Source organism: Phyllobates terribilis, unplaced genomic scaffold, assembly GCF_046119375.1.
Source record: "Phyllobates terribilis strain yellow unplaced genomic scaffold, ASM4611937v1 Scaffold_16__1_contigs__length_26959993, whole genome shotgun sequence".
Classification (NCBI taxonomy): Eukaryota; Metazoa; Chordata; class Amphibia; order Anura; family Dendrobatidae; genus Phyllobates; species Phyllobates terribilis.
Window position 1 is genome coordinate 5,893,768 of NW_027362776.1, and position 17,565 is coordinate 5,911,332.

The 17,565-nt window shown below is 45.4% G+C and overlaps 1 long non-coding RNA gene across 1 annotated transcript in view; it reads right to left on the minus strand.

Annotated features, from left to right (window-relative positions):
• LOC141176010 (uncharacterized) overlaps positions 1–17,565 on the minus strand; it is a 609,231-nt gene that overhangs the window by 172,143 nt on the left and 419,523 nt on the right. The window lies entirely within an intron of this gene.

A 17,565-nucleotide genomic window follows, 5' to 3' on the forward strand; every position in this document is an offset into this window, starting at 1 on the left:
TGACTTTTTCACGGATGAGTGCCATGAAACGCTCGATGGTCCAGATGGATGGAGTGGAGGATGGCTGGTTGATGGACACCCCACGCAAACACGGCTACAGCGCCAACAAGGAGGAGGTGGAGTAATGTTTTGGGCTGGAATCATGGGGAGAGAGATTGTCGGCCCCTTTAGGATCCCTGAAGGGGTAAAGATGAACTCCATAATGTATGTGGAGTTTCTCAAACAGCACTTCCTGCCATGGTTCAAGAAGAAGAACCGTGTATTCCACAGCAATATCATTTTCATGCATGATAATGCACCGTCTCATGCTGCACATAACACAGCTGCATCTCTGGCTGATATGGGCATAAAAGGGGACAATCTTATGGTGTGACCCCCATGCTCCCCTGACCACTACCCCATTCAGAACCTCTGGAGCATCATCAAAAGGAGTGTCTATGATGGCGGGAGGCAGTTCACATCTAAGCAACAGCTCTGGCAGGGTATTCTGTCCTCATGCAAAACAATTGAAGCAGAAACCATCCAAAACCTGACAAATTCAATGGACGAGAGAGTTCAGAAGCTCCCTTCGAACAAGGGGTCCTATGTGCAAATGTAACATCACCTAGAATAAAGTTTTGAGTTGAAAACTCTTTGATTTCAGTTTCTAATAACCCGCTAATGCTTATAATTTCAAAAATGACCATTTTTTTGGTCTTTATTAAAATGAAAAGGTTGATCGAAGAGTGTGGGGGATCTAAGAGTGTGGCAACCCAGTAGTCAGGATTACTTCGAATTCTGACAATCTGAGGGTCATGTTGCAGGTAGTGCAGCAAGAAGGCACTTATTTTCCGGGCTAGATGCAGCTAAAAATTATTATTAATTTTAAATCTGGTGGAGCTTAGTATAGATGGCCTAATAGAATCAGAACTGCACACTGCTACAAAGCCCAAATTATTTTCCAGCCAAGATACAGATAAACATGATTCGTAATTTGAAAGCTTAAAACGGTTGGTGAGGTGATTTTAACCAATCATCAAGCTTTTACTCTCCCCAGGATGACACAGGGGTAGAAAATTCGTTTCGGATCCATGATTTATTCATCTTTATGAACGTGAGTCTGTCTACATTATCAGTGGAGAGCCGCGTGCGCTTATCTGTCAGCACACCACCAGCAGCGCTAAACACACGTTCAGACAGAACGCTGGCTGCGGGGCATGACAAGATCTCCAAGGCGTAAGTGGCGAGCTCCGGCCATTTATCCAGATTGGAAGCCCAAAAAGAGCAAGGGTCCAGTGACACAGTCATGGCTTCAATGTTTTCTTGGAGATACTCCTGTACCATTGTCTCTAGGCGTTGACTATGTGTCAGACTTCTTGCCTCCTGTGGCCTTGCAAAGGATGGGCTAAAAAAGTGGTGAAATGATTCCACAAAATTGATGTTACCAGCAGATACTGTGTTTCTGTTATGGTTTGAGTGCTGAACACTCGACTGTTATGATCTGCTACAAGCACTAAGGAAAGAAAGGAGATCTGTCCCTACAATAGAACTAAGCTAGATCCCTACGATGTAACGGGGAACCTGATCCTGCAATCAGACCCGCTAAAGTCCTCGGCTAGTCTGTACGAAGACCTATAGATGCAAGGGAGGGATCCCTACAAGAACTAGGGACTGGGATAAAGTTGGGCACCTCCTATCAGAAATTGTAGCAGTAAAAGACAAACACACAACATAGAACATAAAGGTCCAAAGACCAAGCTAAACTGACTGAGAAAGGTAACAAAGCACCAGGCTAACTTAAGAGTAGAAATTACAATGAAGTCCAGCAAGGCCAGGAGGGTGGAGCAGGATTAAATAGGCAAACAAGGTCATGTGACCAGCAAGATAGAAAAAAACTAACTGGAGAGTTCTAACAGTACCCCCTCTTCTATACCCCTTAGGCCCAGGCTTATCAGGAAACCTCTTGTGAAACGCTCTGACAAGTCTGGAAGCAGAAACATCATCCGCCCTCACCCATGAGTTGTCCTCGGTTCTGAATCCTTTCCAAGCGACGAGATACTGCAAACTCCCTCTATACCGTCTAGAATTTAGGATGCGGGAAATTTCGTATTCCCCGTCCTCCACCACGGGAGGAACAGTGGCAGAGACGTCTCCATCCGACACATAAGCTCTTTTCAACAGAGAAACATGAAACACCGGATTAATCTTCCAGGAGGTAGGAACCTCCAACTTAACAGCAGATTGGTTAACTACCTGAAGCACCTTAAAGGGCCCTACAAACTTGGGACCCAATTTTTTAGAAGGAATCCTCAACCGCAGATTCTTAGAGGACAACCAAACCATGTCACCAATAGCAAACAAAACCTCTTGCCGTTTCCTATCAAAGTACCTCTTAGATTTTTTGTTAGCCTCCTGAAGATTACCACGCACATCCGTCCAAACTCTCTCCAAGTCACCGGAAAAACTCTCCTCCTCAGGCACAGCCGATACCAATTTGGAGAATGACCCAAAAGATGGATGTCTCCCAGAACAACAAAAAAAAGGTGAACAACCAGCAGAAGAGGCTGTATGGTTGTTAAGAGCAAACTCAGAAAGTGGCAGAAACTCAGACCACCCATCCTGATTGTCTGCCACAAAACAACGCAAGAACTGCTCAACATCCTGATTCTTTCTTTCTGTCTGGCCATTAGACTCAGGATGATATCCGGATGAAAACGACAAATGAACTCACAACCTGTCACAAAAAGCACGCCAAAAAACGAGCCACGAACTGAGGTCCCCTATCCGAAACAATGTCAGTAGGAACGCCATGCAGTCTGACAATTTCCTTGACAAAGGCCTTAGCGAGTGTCTTAGCGCAGGAAAGTTTGATGAAAGGAACCAAGTGACACATCTTGCTAAAACGGTCCACGACCACCCAGATGACTGTGAAACCCTCAGAGGGGGGAAGGTCAGTAATAAAGTCCATAGCCAGATGTGTCCATGGTGCACTAGGAACCTCCAGAGGGCAAAGCAACCCCGCTGCAGGAGTATGTGAAGACTTAGATCTAGCACACACCGTACATTGACGCACCCACTTAATGACTTCCTTCTGCCATCCAGGCCACCAAAAACTGCGACCCACAAGTCTCTTGGTCTCAGAAATTCCTGGATGACCTGCCAACCGAGACTCATGACACTCAACAAACAAATCTCTCCTAAAGGTCCTAGGCACAAACAACCTCCCATGGGGAGTGTTAGATGGGGCATTCTCCTGTGCTTTAAGAATCTCATCTTCCAAAACGGAGTCCAATGCAGCAATCACAACACCTTCTTGTAAAATGCTCCCCTCCTCCTCAGCACCGACCATGGGAGAAAAGCTGCGAGACAAAGCATCAGCTTTAACATTCTTTGTACCTGGGATGTAAGTAACGGAAAAATTAAACCGCGAGAAAAAAAGTGCCCACCTTGCCTGACGGGCATTCAAGCGCTTGATAGCATCAAGATAGATCAGATTTTTATGATCAGTGAAAACCTGAATGGGAAATTCAGCACCTTCCAAGAAATGATGCCAGTGTTCAAATGCGAGTTTAATAGCCAGCAATTCCCGATTACCAATATCGTAATTAAGTTCAGTCTCAGAAAATTTTTTTGAAAAAAAAGCACAGGGATGTACTCCATCCTTGTTTTTCTGAGACAACACCGCACCGACCCCACCGAAGAAGCATCAACCTCAACCAAAAACGGCTTAGTCACATCAGGCTGCATAAGGATGGGAGCAGAGCCGAACCTCTCCTTTAGAAACACAAAAGCTTCAATGGCCTCAGTAGTCCACTGAACCGCATTAGCACCTTTCCTGGTGAGATCGGTCAGTGGTTTGACAATAATAGAAAAATTTTTAATGAATTTTCTGTAATAATTGGCGAAACCCAAAAACCTTTGTATCGATTTCAAACCAATAGGCCTAGGCCATTCCTGAACCGCCTGAACCTTCACAGGGTCCATCTCAAAGCCCTCGCTGGAGATAATGTAGCCCAAAAAACTAATTCTCTGTACAGAAAACTCACATTTCTCCAGCTTAGCAAAAAGCGAATTGTCAATTAATAACTGTAATACCTCACGTACGCTCCGCCAATGAGACTCCAGATCCGGTGAATAAATCAAAATGTCATCCAAATACACAACCACATTTTTGCCGATCAAAGGTCTAAGGATGTCATTAATGAGATTCTGAAAAAATGCTGGAGCATTGGTAAGACCAAAAGGCATAACCAGGTTCTCAAAATGACCCACAGGAGTGTTAAAAGCAGTCTTCCATTCATCACCCTCCTTCATGCGCAACAAATTGTTTGCCCCCCGGAGATCAATTTTAGAGAACCACTTGGCCCCCACTAACTGGTTAAACAAATCAGGAATCAATGGCAGTGGGTAAGGATTGCGTACAGTAATTTTATTAATCTCACGAAAATCCAGACAAGGACGTAAACCGCCGTCCTGTTTTTTGAACAAAAAAAAATCCAACAACCACAGGAGACTTGGAAGGCCTAATGTGACCGGCGGCCAAGCTTGTCTGTATGTATTCCTCCAAAGCCTTTCTCTCAGGAATAGTAAGATTAAATAAACGACTTTTAGGAAGAGTCGCTCCAGGGACAAATTCAATGGTACAATCATAGTCTCTATGGGGAGGCAATATTTGTGACTCCTCCTCAGAAAAAACTCTCCAAAAATCCTGAATAGGTACAGGTAATTCCCCTTTTTTCACCGCAGCAATACGTCAGTTACAACACTTGTCATAACACTTAGGGCTCCAGGACTTAATTTCATTGGTAGACCAATCCAGTACAGGATTGTGCAATTTTAACCAGGGTAACCCCAAAATTACTGGAGAAGGCAAATTATTTAATACCACCAAATCCAAATTAACTTGGTGAATATCATTAATAGTGAGGGGAAATTCACAGACCTTGTGAGTAACACTCTTCAAGGGGGAGCCATCGACAGAAACCAAGCAATAGGGGATGACAAAGGTTTGGGTTTTAATTTAAGTTTTTCCAAGAATCCCCCATCAATCACATTCAGAGAACCACAATCCACAAATATCCGAAATTCAATTAATTCTTCCTGAGCAGCAGTAGTAGCAGAAAGAAATACCCCCTTAGAATTTAAACAGGCAATACGGGCGTAACTGACCTTTTTTTTTTCTTTGTTCATACGAAGCACACAGTTCTTAATAAAATGGTCAGATTTCCCGCAATAAAAGCACAAACCTTCAGAAGATCTGCGATCTTTTTCCTGAGAGTGGGGTGCCATCGCCCCAATCTCCATCGGCTCTCCAATGTCAGTACAGACCCTCTCAAGACTCGGAGCTGACATGGCAGAGGATTTACTTTCATTAACCATTGCACGCAGTCTCCTGTCCACCCGTATAGCTAATTGCATAGCCTCCTGCAAGTTTCCAGGTATGGGATAAGCAATCAGCAAATCCTTAACCCTTTCACCTAACCCCGCAAGAAACAAACTTTTCAAAGCTGAATCGTTCCACCCCACCTGGACAGACCACCGACGGTAGTGAGAACAATATTTTTCCACATTACCTGATCCCTGCCTCAAATGTCTTAATTCAGTCTCAGCTGATGAGACACTATCAGGATCATCATACAACAAACCCAAAGCAGAAAAAAAACTATCCACTGATCTAAAGCATGGATCACTAGGTTGGAGAGAAAAGGCCCATCCCTGAGGTTCTTTGTGCAAAAGTGACATTATGAACCCTATGCGCTGTGATTCATCACCAGAGGATCTGGGTCTCAAACGAAAATACAATAAACAAGCATTTTTAAAGGAAAAAAATTCCAGTTGATCACCAAAGAATAAATCAGGCAAACGTACCTTAGGCTCCACAAAATGTGCTCCAGAACAGCTACTCACTTGTAGTTGGAGCTCGGCCACCTCCAGAGAGAGTCCCTGCAGGCGTTGAGCCAAATTCTGAACCGACACCATGATGGAAACTGGAAGTCTTTCCTTAGAGATATTTTTGGGCTGGACTTACTGTTATGATCTGCTACAAGCACTAAGGAAAGAAAGGAGATCTGTCCCTACAATAGAACTAAGCTAGATCCCTACGATGTAACGGGGAACCTGATCCTGCAATCAGACCCACTAAAGTCCTCGGCTAGTCTGTACAAAGAATTATAGATGCAAGGGAGGGATCCCTACAAGAACTAGGGACTGGGATAAAGTTGGGCACCTCCTATCAGAAATTGTAGCAGTAAAAGACAAACACACAACATAGACCAAGCTAAACTGACTGAGAAAGGTAACAAAGCACCAGGCTAACTTAAGAGTAGAAATTACAATGAAGTCCAGCAAGGCCAGGAGGGCGGAGCAGGATTAAGTAGGCAAACAAGGTCATGTGACCAGCAAGATAGAAAAAACCTAACAGGAGAGTTCTAACATCGAAGGTCCCACGGTTGGCAAGCACATGTTAGATTCTGCAACAGTCTCTGCTGATACTCCTGCATGCGTGCATCCCTTTCTATGGCAGGAATAATTTCTGCAAATTTAATATTGTACCGGGGATCTAACAGTGTGGCAACCCAGTAGTCAGGATTATTTTTAATTCTCACAATTCGAGGGTCATGTTGCAGGTAGTGCAGCAAGAAGGCACTCATGTGTCTTGCGCATCCAGGAGCATCAAGTCCCTGTTGTGTTGGTGGCGAGGTAACAATCATGCTTCCTTCCTCTGTCCTCTCCCCCCTACCTCGCACAACAGAAATGTGATCAAGGTCTCCCTCATCCGATGAGTCTTCCATCAGTTCGTCCTCCACTTCTTCCTGGGCTCCTGCACCTTCCTCACTAGTTTGGCTGCTACCATGCACCCTGGTAAAACCATCTCCCCCACCCTCACAGGTCTGCTGCCTTGGTGCTGCCGACCGTCTGGACCTTGCAGATGTTAGCCCTTCGGCATACAACTCCTCCTCCTCTACTTCCTCCACCTCCTCTTGTGCCACCACCTGACTCCGAATTCTGTTTAACATGTTCTCCAGCATGTAAATCACCGGAATAGTCATGCTGATAATGGCATCGTCAGCGCTCAACATCTTCGTCGCCATTTCAAATCTGTGCAGAAAGGTGCATAGGTCCCTGATCTGAGACCACTCCTCCAGCGTGATTTGCCCCACCTCTGGATCTCGTTGGCCCAGGCTATACGTCAGAACGTATTGCACCAGGGCTTGTCGGTGCTGCCACAGTCGCTGCAACATGTGCAGAGTTGAATTCCACTGGGTAGGTACATCGCATTTTAGCCGGTGAAGTGGCAGGCCCAACAACTTCTGTAGAGATGTAAGTCGCTGAGCTGCGGGATGCGAACGGCGGAGGTGAGCACACAGCGACCGTGCCCTCTGCGGAAGGCCATCTATCCGGGATAGTGGGTTAAAAATTGCTGGACAACCAGGTTCAACACGTGAGCCAAACAAGGCACGTGTGTGACATTGCCCCAGCGAAGGGCCGCACCTAGGTTTGCAGCATTGTCGCACACGGCCTTCCCTGGTTTCAGGTCCAGTGGAGACAGCCATTCATGAAATTGGTTCTCCAGATCTGACCACAACTCCTCAGCTGTGTGACTCACATTTCCCAGACATTTCAAAGTAAAAACCGCCTGATGACGTTGAGCCCTACTGCCAGCATAGTAAGGAGGTGTGCAGGATCCCTTCTGCGCAGTTAGAAAGCTTGTGGCATGACCAGACAGGCTTTGGGTGCAGGTGGAGGACCGAGAGGAGGTTGAGGAGGCAGAAGCAGTGGAGGAACTTTGAGATAAAGAGGATTGAAGCACAACTCGTGGGGACGGCAAGACTTGGACAGCAGCCCCTTGTCCTGCTGTCACCATAGTTACCCAGTGCCCAGTCAGCGACATGTAACGCCCCTGTCCATGCCTAATCGTCCAAGTGTCTGTGGTGAAATGCACCCTGTCACACACAGAGTTTCTCAAAGAAGCTGTGATGTTGTGTGTGACATGCTGGTGGAGCGCAGGCACACCTTTCTTTGAGAAGTAGTGCCAACTGGGCATCTGGTACTGGGGCACTGCGACGGACATAAGGTCTCAAAAATCCTCGGTGTCCACCAGGCGGAAAGGCAGCATTTCTGTAGCCAAGAGCTAGCAGATGGTGAAATTCAACCTCTTAGCTTTCTCATGGCTAGGAGGAAATGGTCTTTTACTTGTCCACATCTGAGGGACCGAGGGCTGGCTATTGTGCTTAGACGGGGTTGATAAGGGTGTCCCCGGCAAACTGCTGGTCTGTGAGGAAGATGCAGGCGGACATGTTAGGTTGCCTTGATCCAAAGGTGGTGCTATCAATGTCGGACGGCGCTCAACACCAGCTGGTGTTACCACCTCCAAAGAAAATGATGACCTGCCAATCACGCTCGCTGTTGCGGGTAAAGAGGTGGCAGGTCTGCGTCCCAAAACAGGTGTGACTGCTGTCCCCCCAGTCACAGAGGATTAAGAGGCCGGGGATGCACAAGATGTGGCAGACGGTGGTTGGCCCGGCCGGCTAGGCCGCATTGTAGCACAGTGAGCTTCCCACTGCAACTTATGCTTCATGTCCATGTGCTGGTTCATGCATGAAGTACTCAAACTATGTACTTTTTGGCCTCTACTTAGCTTTTGCTGACAAATGTTACAGATAACACGAGTTGGGTCATCTTTATCGATCTGAAAAAATGCCCAGGCTATGCAAGGCTTAGAACCTATGCGACCTGAAGAGCCACCACGAATTCTGGTGAGAGGCAGAGTTGTGTTTGAGGATGCAGTTGTTGACTTGCTTCCAGTACTGCGTCTCTGTCCAGGAAGGCGCAACCTGACCTCATCGTCACTAGCATTCTCCTCCACCTCCTCTGCTGACCTCATCTCTTGGCTGACTGAGGGTTGACAGTAAGTGGGATCTCCAACCTCATCATCGTCAACAGCCTGTGTGTTATCACACCCGTCGTCCTCAGAGCCAACCTGTTCCTGCCCTGACAAAAAACTAAAGTTGTCGCTCCAATCAGGTATTTGAGTCTCATCATCGTCTTCCTCATGGTCTCCACCAACAGGAGTTACGGTTTGGGAATGATGGTCTACATTATGGTCAGAACCTTCCGCGTCTGGTCATGGATCCAACTCATAAAGATTCTGGGCATCAGTGCAGATCATTTCCTCATCTGGATTCACAGAAGCTCTGGAGCCGACCTCTGATTCCCAGGCTATAGTATGAGTAAACAGTTCTGCAGACTCAACCATCTGTTCTACCTCATACTCAGACGGGCAGCTGGAGATTTGGGAGCTGTGAGGAAGCAAGTGCGATTGGGGTGACACCTCTGAGGACTGGCGTACTTGTGATGTTGAAGTTGATGTGGAGGAGAGGCCACTTAAAAGAGCATTTGATATCCATTGAAGCACCTGCTGTTTTTGAGCCTTATCTGGAATTTGTAGCGATTGGAGTGGCCGTAAGAAAGGGATCTTATCACATTGTCCACTAAAAGAAGTAGACATTTTAGTTTGGCTGGAAGATGGTCTTTCTTCTGCAGATCTTACTGTTTCTTTAACACCTACCCCACGGACACAACCTTTTTTCTCCTTCCCAACACGCCTATTCCCCTTTCCACCAGCAGCAGGCCTTTTTCTACTCATTTTGGTGGTTAACTAATTCACAACTCTGGAGTTGTTTGCACAAAAAAACAATGGATGGGAACTGATCAGAGCTGAGTAGCCAAGCTTTGGTATTAGGCCAAAACTATTGGCTGTGTTAGATGCAGAAAAAAATTATATTCAATTTGCAACCTGATGGAGGTCAGTATAGATGGACTAATAGACCAAGTCCCACACACTGCTAGAAGCCCAAATATTTTTTCAGAGCTAGATGCAGAAAAAAATTATATTCAATTTGCAACCTGGTGGAGGTCAGTATAGATGGACTAATAGAACAAGTCCCACACACTGCTAGAAGCCCAAATATTTTTTCAGAGCTAGATGCAGAAAAAAATTATATTCAATTTGCAACCTGATGGAGGTCAGTATAGATGGACTAATAGACCAAGTCCCACACACTGCTAGAAGCCCAAATATTTTTTCAGAGCTAGATGCAGAAAAAAATTATATTCAATTTGCAACCTGGTGGAGGTCAGTATAGATGGACTAATAGAACAAGTCCCACACACTGCTAGAAGCCCAAATATTTTTTCAGAGATAGAGGTAGAAAAAAATTATATTCAATTTGCAACCTGGTGGAGGTTAGTATAGATGTACTAATAGAATGATGCTATGCCCAAAAGGTTTTACTTCACTAGGTGCAGTAAAAAAATTGGTATTCCATACACAGTTGGTGTAGCTTGCAACACAGATAGGCTACTCCACTGACTAACACACTCTGCAATAGGCCAAAAAGGATTAGCTTTGCTAGATTTAGCCAAATGCTGTGAAAAAAACTTGCACAGCACTGGCACAGACTTGCCTGGCAAAAACTGATAGGAACTGATGTAACTTAGTCCTGAAAAGGACTGCAATTACAATTAGTCTTTACTCCCAACCTATCTATTTAAGAGCACAGACCTGCCTGATAAAAGTAGTAGGAAATGCTGTAACCTAGTCCTTAAAAGGACTGCAATCACAACTCTTCCCTACTCCCAAGCTATCTGTAGATTTGTGCGAAAATTGGCTTGAAATTAACAAGGTATAGCGCACACAGCAACAGCGGTGCCGTCTAACATGCAGCAGTGAGAAAATGGTGGCGACGGGGAAAATTGCTGGGTCTTATAGGGCAAGGACATGTGACATACACTGCCAATGACACATGCCCTTGCTTGTGTGAAAAAAAGCATTTCGCTCTGTGTGTGCGCTTCTGATAGGCTGACAGATTGCACCTCCCCACTGTAAATGTGGGAAAGAGAAAAAAAAATGGAGATCTTCATTGTTCCTGCAGAGATCCATCCCCTGCCCCTCCCCCCACCCCGCTGTACACTCAAACTGCGTATTAACATTAATTTTCATCATTACTGAGAAAAAATCCAGTTATGATTTTGGTGCACGAACAGTTATCGAACATAACCTCGAACAGCCGAATTTTCCCCGTCGCCACCATTTTCTCACTGCTGCAGCTGCGTGTTAGACGGCACCGCTGTTGCTGTGTGCGCTATACCTTGTTAATTTCAAGCCAATTTTCGCACAAATCTACAGATAGCTTGGGAGTAGGGAATAGTTGTGATTGCAGTCCTTTTAAGGACTAGGTTACAGCATTTCCTACGACTTTTATCAGGCAGGTCTGTGCTCTTAAATAGATAGATTGTGGGAGTAAAGACTAATTGTAATTGGAGTCCTTTTCAGGACTAGGTTACATCAGTTCCTATCAGTTTTTGCCAGGCAGGTCTGTGCCAGTGCTGTGCAAGTTTTTTTCACAGCATTTGGCTGAATCTAGCAAAGCTAATCCTTTTTGGCCTATTGCAGAGTGTGTTAGTCAGTGGAGTAGCCTATCTGTGTTGCAAGATATACCACTTGTGTATAGAATACCAATTTTTTTACTGCACCTAGTGAAGTAAAATCTTTTGGGCATAGCATCATTCTATTAGTCCATCTATACTGACCTCCATCAGGTTGCAAATTGAATATAATTTTTTTCTGCATCTAGCTCTGAAAAAATATTGGGCTTCTAGCTGTGTGTGGGACTTGTTGTATTAGTCCATCTATACTGACCTCCATCAGGTTGCAAACTGCATATATTTTTTTCTTCATCTACCTCTGAAAAAATATTGGGCTTCTAGCTGTGTGTGGGACTTGTTCTATTAATCCATCTATACAGACCTCCATCAGGTTGCAAACTGAATATATTTTTTTCTGCATCTACCTCTGAAAAAATATTGGGCTTCTAGCTGTGTGTGGGACTTGTTGTATTAGTCCATCTATACTGACCTCCATCAGGTTGCAAACTGAATATATTTTTTTCTGCATCTACCTCTGAAAAAATATTGGGCTTCTAGCTGTGTGTGGGACTTGTTCTATTAATCCATCTATACAGACCTCCATCAGGTTGCAAACTGAATATATTTTTTTCTGCATCTACCTCTGAAAAAATATTGGGCTTCTAGCTGTGTGTGGGACTTGTATTAGTCCATCTATACTGACCTCCATCAGGTTGCAAACTGAATATATTTTTTTCTGCATCTACCTCTGAAAAAATATTGGGCTTCTAGCTGTGTGTGGGACTTGTTCTATTAATCCATCTATACAGACCTCCATCAGGTTGCAAACTGAATATATTTTTTTCTGCATCTACCTCTGAAAAAATATTGGGCTTCTAGCTGTGTGTGGGACTTGTTGTATTAGTCCATCTATACAGACCTCCATCAGGTTGCAAACTGAATATATATTTTTTTCTGCATCTACCTCTGAAAAAATATTGGGCTTCTAGCTGTGTGTGGGACTTGTTGTATTAGTCCATCTATACTGACCTCCATCAGGTTGCAAACTGAATATATTTTTTTCTGCATCTACCTCTGAAAAAATATTGAGCTTCTAGCTGTGTGTGGGACTTGTTCTATTAATCCATCTATACAGACCTCCATCAGGTTGCAAACTGAATATAATTTTTTTCTGCATCTAGCTCTGAAAAAATATTTGGCCTTCTAGCAGTGTGTGGGACTTTCTCTATTAGTCCATCTATACTGACCTCCATCAGGTTGCAAATGAAAAATAATTTTTATCTGCATCTAGCTCTGAAAAAATATTTGGCCTTCTAGCAGTGTGTGGGACATTCTCTATTAGTCCATCTATACTGACCTCCATCAGGTTGCAAACTGAATATAATTTTTTTCTGCATCTAGCTCTGAAAAAATATTTGGCCTTCTAGCAGTGTGTGGGACTTTCTCTATTAGTCCATCTATACTGACCTCCATCAGGTTGCAAATTAAAAATAATTTTTATCTGCATCTAGCTCTGAAAAAATATTTGGCCTTCTAGCAGTGTGTGGGACTTTCTCTATTAGTCCATCTATACTGACCTCCATCAGGTTGCAAATTAGAAATAATTTTTATCTGCATCTAGCTCTGATAAAATATTTGGCCTTCTAGCAGTGTGTGGGACTTTCTCTATTAGTCCATCTATACTGACCTCCATCAGGTTGCAAATTGAATATAATTTTTTTCTGCATCTAACCCAGCCAATAGTTTTGGCCTAATACCACAGTTTGGCCACTCAGCTCTGCTCGGTTCCCATCCATTGTTTTTTTGTGCAAACAACTCCAGAGTTGTTAATTAGTTAACCACCAAAATGAGTGGAAAAAGGCCTGCTGCTGGTGGAAAGGGGAATAGGCGTGTTGGGAAGGGGAAAAAAGGTTATGTCCGTGGGGTAGGTGTTAAAGCAACAGTAATATCTGCAGAAGAAAGACCATCTTCCAGCCAAACTAAAATGTCTACTTCTTTTAGCGGACAATGTGATAAGATCCCTTTCTTACGGCCACGCCAATCGCTACAAATTCCAGATGAGGCACAAAAACAGCAGGTGCTTCAACGGATATCAAGTGCTCCTTTAAGTGGGCTCTCCTCCACATCAACTTCAACATCACAAATACTCCAGTCCTCAAAGGTGTCACCCCAATCGCACTTGCTTCCTCACAGCTCCCAAATCTCCAGCTGCCCGTCTGAGTATGAGGTAGAACAGATGGTTGAGTCTGCAGAGCTGTTTACTCATACTATAGCCTGGGAATCAGAGGTCGACTCCAGCGCTTCTGTGAATCCAGACGAGGAAATGATCTGCACTGATGCGCAGAATCTTTATGAGTCGGATCCAGGACCAGACGCAGAAGGTTCTGACCATAATTTAGACCCTCATTCCCAAACTGTAACTCCTGTTGGTGGAGACAATGAGGAAGACGATGATAAGACTCAAATACCTGATTGGAGCGACAACTTTAGTTTTTTGTCAGGGCAGGAAAAGGTTGGCTCTGAGGACGACGGGTGTGATAACGCACAGGGTGATGATGATGAGGTTGGAGATCCCACTTACTGTCAACCCACAGTCAGCCAAGAGATGAGGTCAGCAGAGGAGGTGGAGGAAGATGCTAGTGACGACGAGGTCAGGTTGCGCCTTCCTGGACAGAGACGTATTAATGGAAGCACGTCAACAACTGCATCCTCAAACACAACTCTGCCTCTCACCACAAGTCGTGGTGGCTCTTCAGGTCGCATGGGTGCTAAGCCTTGCATAGCCTGGGCATTTTTTCAGATCGATAAAGATGACCCAACTCGTGTTATCTGTAACATTTGTCAGCAAAAGCTAAGTAGAGGCCAAAAAATACATAGTTTGAGTACTTCATGCATGAACCGGCACATGGACATGAAGCATAAGTTGCAGTGGGAAGCTCAGTGTGCTACAATGCGGCCTAGCCGGCCGGGCCAACCACCGTCTGCCATATCTTGTGCATCCGCGGCCTCTTCATCCTCTGTGACTGGGGGGACAGCAGTCACACCTGTTTTGGGGCGCAGACCTGCCACCTCTTTACCCGCAACAGCCAGCGTGATTGGCAGGTCATCATTTTCTTTGGAGGTGGTAACACCAGCTGGTGTTGAGCGCTGTCCGACATCGATAGCACCACCTTTGGATCAAGGCAACCTAACATGTCCGCCTGCATCTTCCTCACAGACCGGCAGTTTGCCGGGGACACCCTTATCAACCCCGTCTAAGCACAATAGCCAGCCCTCGGTCCCTCAGATGTGGACAAGTAAAAGACCATTTCCTCCTAGCCATGAGAAAGCTAAGAGGTTGAATTTCACCATCTGCAAGTTCTTGGCTACAGAAATGCTGCCTTTCCGCCTGGTGGACACAGAGGATTTTTGAGACCTTATGTCCGTCGCAGTGCCCCAGTACCAGATGCCCAGTCGGCACTACTTCTCAAAGAAAGGTGTGCCTGCGCTCCACCAGCATGTCGCACACAACATCACCGCTTCTTTGAGAAACTCTGTGTGTGACAGGGTGCATTTCACCACAGACACTTGGACGAGTAGGCATGGACAGGGGCGTTACATGTCGCTGACTAGGCACTGGGTAACTATGGTGACAGCAGGACAAGGGGCTGCTGTCCAAGTCTTGCCGTCCCCACGAGTTGTGCGTCAATCCTCTTTATGTCAAAGTTCTTCCACTGCTTCTGCCTCCTCAACATCCTCTCGGTCTTCCACCTGCACCCAAAGCCTGTCTGGTCATGCCACAAGCTTTCTAACTGCGCAGAAGGGATCCTGCAAACCTCCTTACTATGCTGGCAGTAGGGCTCAAAGTCATCAGGCGGTTTTTACATTGAAATGTCTGGGAAATGTGAGTCACACAGCTGAGGAGTTGTGGTCAGCTCTGGAGAACCAATTTCATGAATGGTTGTCTCCACTGGACCTGAAACCAGGGAAGGCCGTGTGCGACAATGCTGCAAACCTGGGTGCGGCCCTTCGCCGGGGCAATGTCACACACGTGCCTTGTATGGCTCACGTGTTGAACCTGGTTGTCCAGCAATTTTTAGCCCACTATCCCAGACTAGATGGCCTTCTGCAGAGGGCACGGTCGCTGTGTGCTCACTTACATCTCTACAGAAGTCGTTGGGCCTGCCACTTCACCGGCTAAAATGCGATGTGCCTACCCGGTGGAATTCAACTCTGCACATGTTGCAGCGACTGTGGCAGCACCGACAAGCCCTGGTGCAATACGTTCTGACGTATAGCCTGGGCCAACGAGATCCAGAGGTGGGGCAAATCACGCTGGAGGAGTGGTCTCAGATCAGGGAAATATGCATCCTTCTGCACAGTTTTGAAATGGCGATGAAGATGTTTAGTGCTGACGATGCTATTATCAGCATGACTATTCCGGTGATTTACATGCTGTAGCACATGTTAAACAGAATTCGGAGTCAGGTGGTGGCACAAGAGGAGGTGGAGGAAGTAGAGGAGGAGGAGTTGTATGCGGAAGGGCTAACATCTGCAAGGTCCAGACGGTCGGCAGCACCAAGGCGGCAGGCATGTGAGGGTGGGGGAGATGGTTTTACCAGGGCGCATGGTAGCAGCCAAACTAGTGAGGAAGGTGCAGGAGCCCAGGAAGAAGTGGAGGACGAACTGATGGAAGACTCATCAGATGAGGGAGACCTTGATCACATTTCTGTTGTGCGAGGTTGGGGGGAGAGGACAGAGGAAGGAAGCATGATTGTTACCTCGCCACCAACACAACAGGGACTTGGTGCTCCTGGATGCGCAACACACATGAGTGCCTTCTTGCTGCACTACCTGCAACATGACCCTCGAATTGTGAGAATTAGAAATAATCCTGACTACTGGGTTGCCACACTGTTAGATCCCCGGTACAAAAGTAAATTTGCAGAAATTATTCCTGCCATAGAAAGGGATGCACGCATGCAGGAGTATCAGCAGAGACTGTTGCAGAATCTTACATGTGCTTTTCCACAAAATACCAGTGGTGCACGTAGTGAATCTCACAGTTCCAACTTGCCAACCGTGGGACCGTCAAGTGTTCAGCACTCAAACCGTGACAGAACCACAGTATCTGCTGGTAACATCAATTTTGCAGAATCATTTCACCACTTTTTTAGCCCATCCTTTGCAAGGCCACAGGAGACAAGAAGTCTGACACATAGTCAACGCCTAGAGACGATGGTACAGGAGTATCTCCAAGTAAACATTGAAGCCACGACTGTGTCACTGGACCCTTGCTCTTTTTGGGCTTCCAATCTGGATAAATGGCCGGAGCTAGCCACTTACGCCTTGGAGATCTTGTCATGCCCCGCAGCCAGCGTTCTGTCTGAACGTGTGTTCAGCGCTGCTGGTGGTGTGCTGACAGATAAGCGCACGCGGCTCTCCACTGATAATGTAGACAGATTCACGTTCATAAAGATGAACAAATCATGGATCCGAAACGACTTTTCTACCCCTGTGTCATCCTGGGGAGAGTAAAAGCTTGATGATTGGTTAAAATCACCCTACCAACCGTTTTAAGCTTTCAAATTACTAATCATGTTTATCTGTATCTTGGCTGGAAAATAATTTGGGCTTTGTAGTAGTGTGCAGCACTGATTCTATTAGGCCATCTATAATAAGCTCCACCAGATTTAAAATTACTAATCATGTTTATCTGTATCTTGACTGGAAAATAATTTGGGCTTTGTAGCAGTGTGCAGCACTGATCCTATTAGGCCATCTATACTAAAGCTTCACCAGATTTAAAATTAAAAATAATTTTTAGCTGCATCTAGCCCGGAAAATAATTTTGGGGCTCCGAGATGCGCAAGACACATAAGTGCCTTCTTGCTGCACTACCTGCAGCATGACCCTCATATTGTCAGAATTCGAAATAATCATGACTACTGGGTTGCCACACTCTTAGATCCCCCAAACTTTTCGATCAACCTTTTCATTTTAATAAAGACCAAAAAAATGGTCATTTTTGAAATTATAAGCATTAGCAGGTTGTTAGAAACTGAAATCAAACAGTTTTCAACTCAAAACTTTATTCTTGGTGATGTTACATTTTCACATAGGACCCCTTGTTCGAAAGGAGCTTCTGAACTCTCTCGTCCATTGAATTTGTCAGGTTTT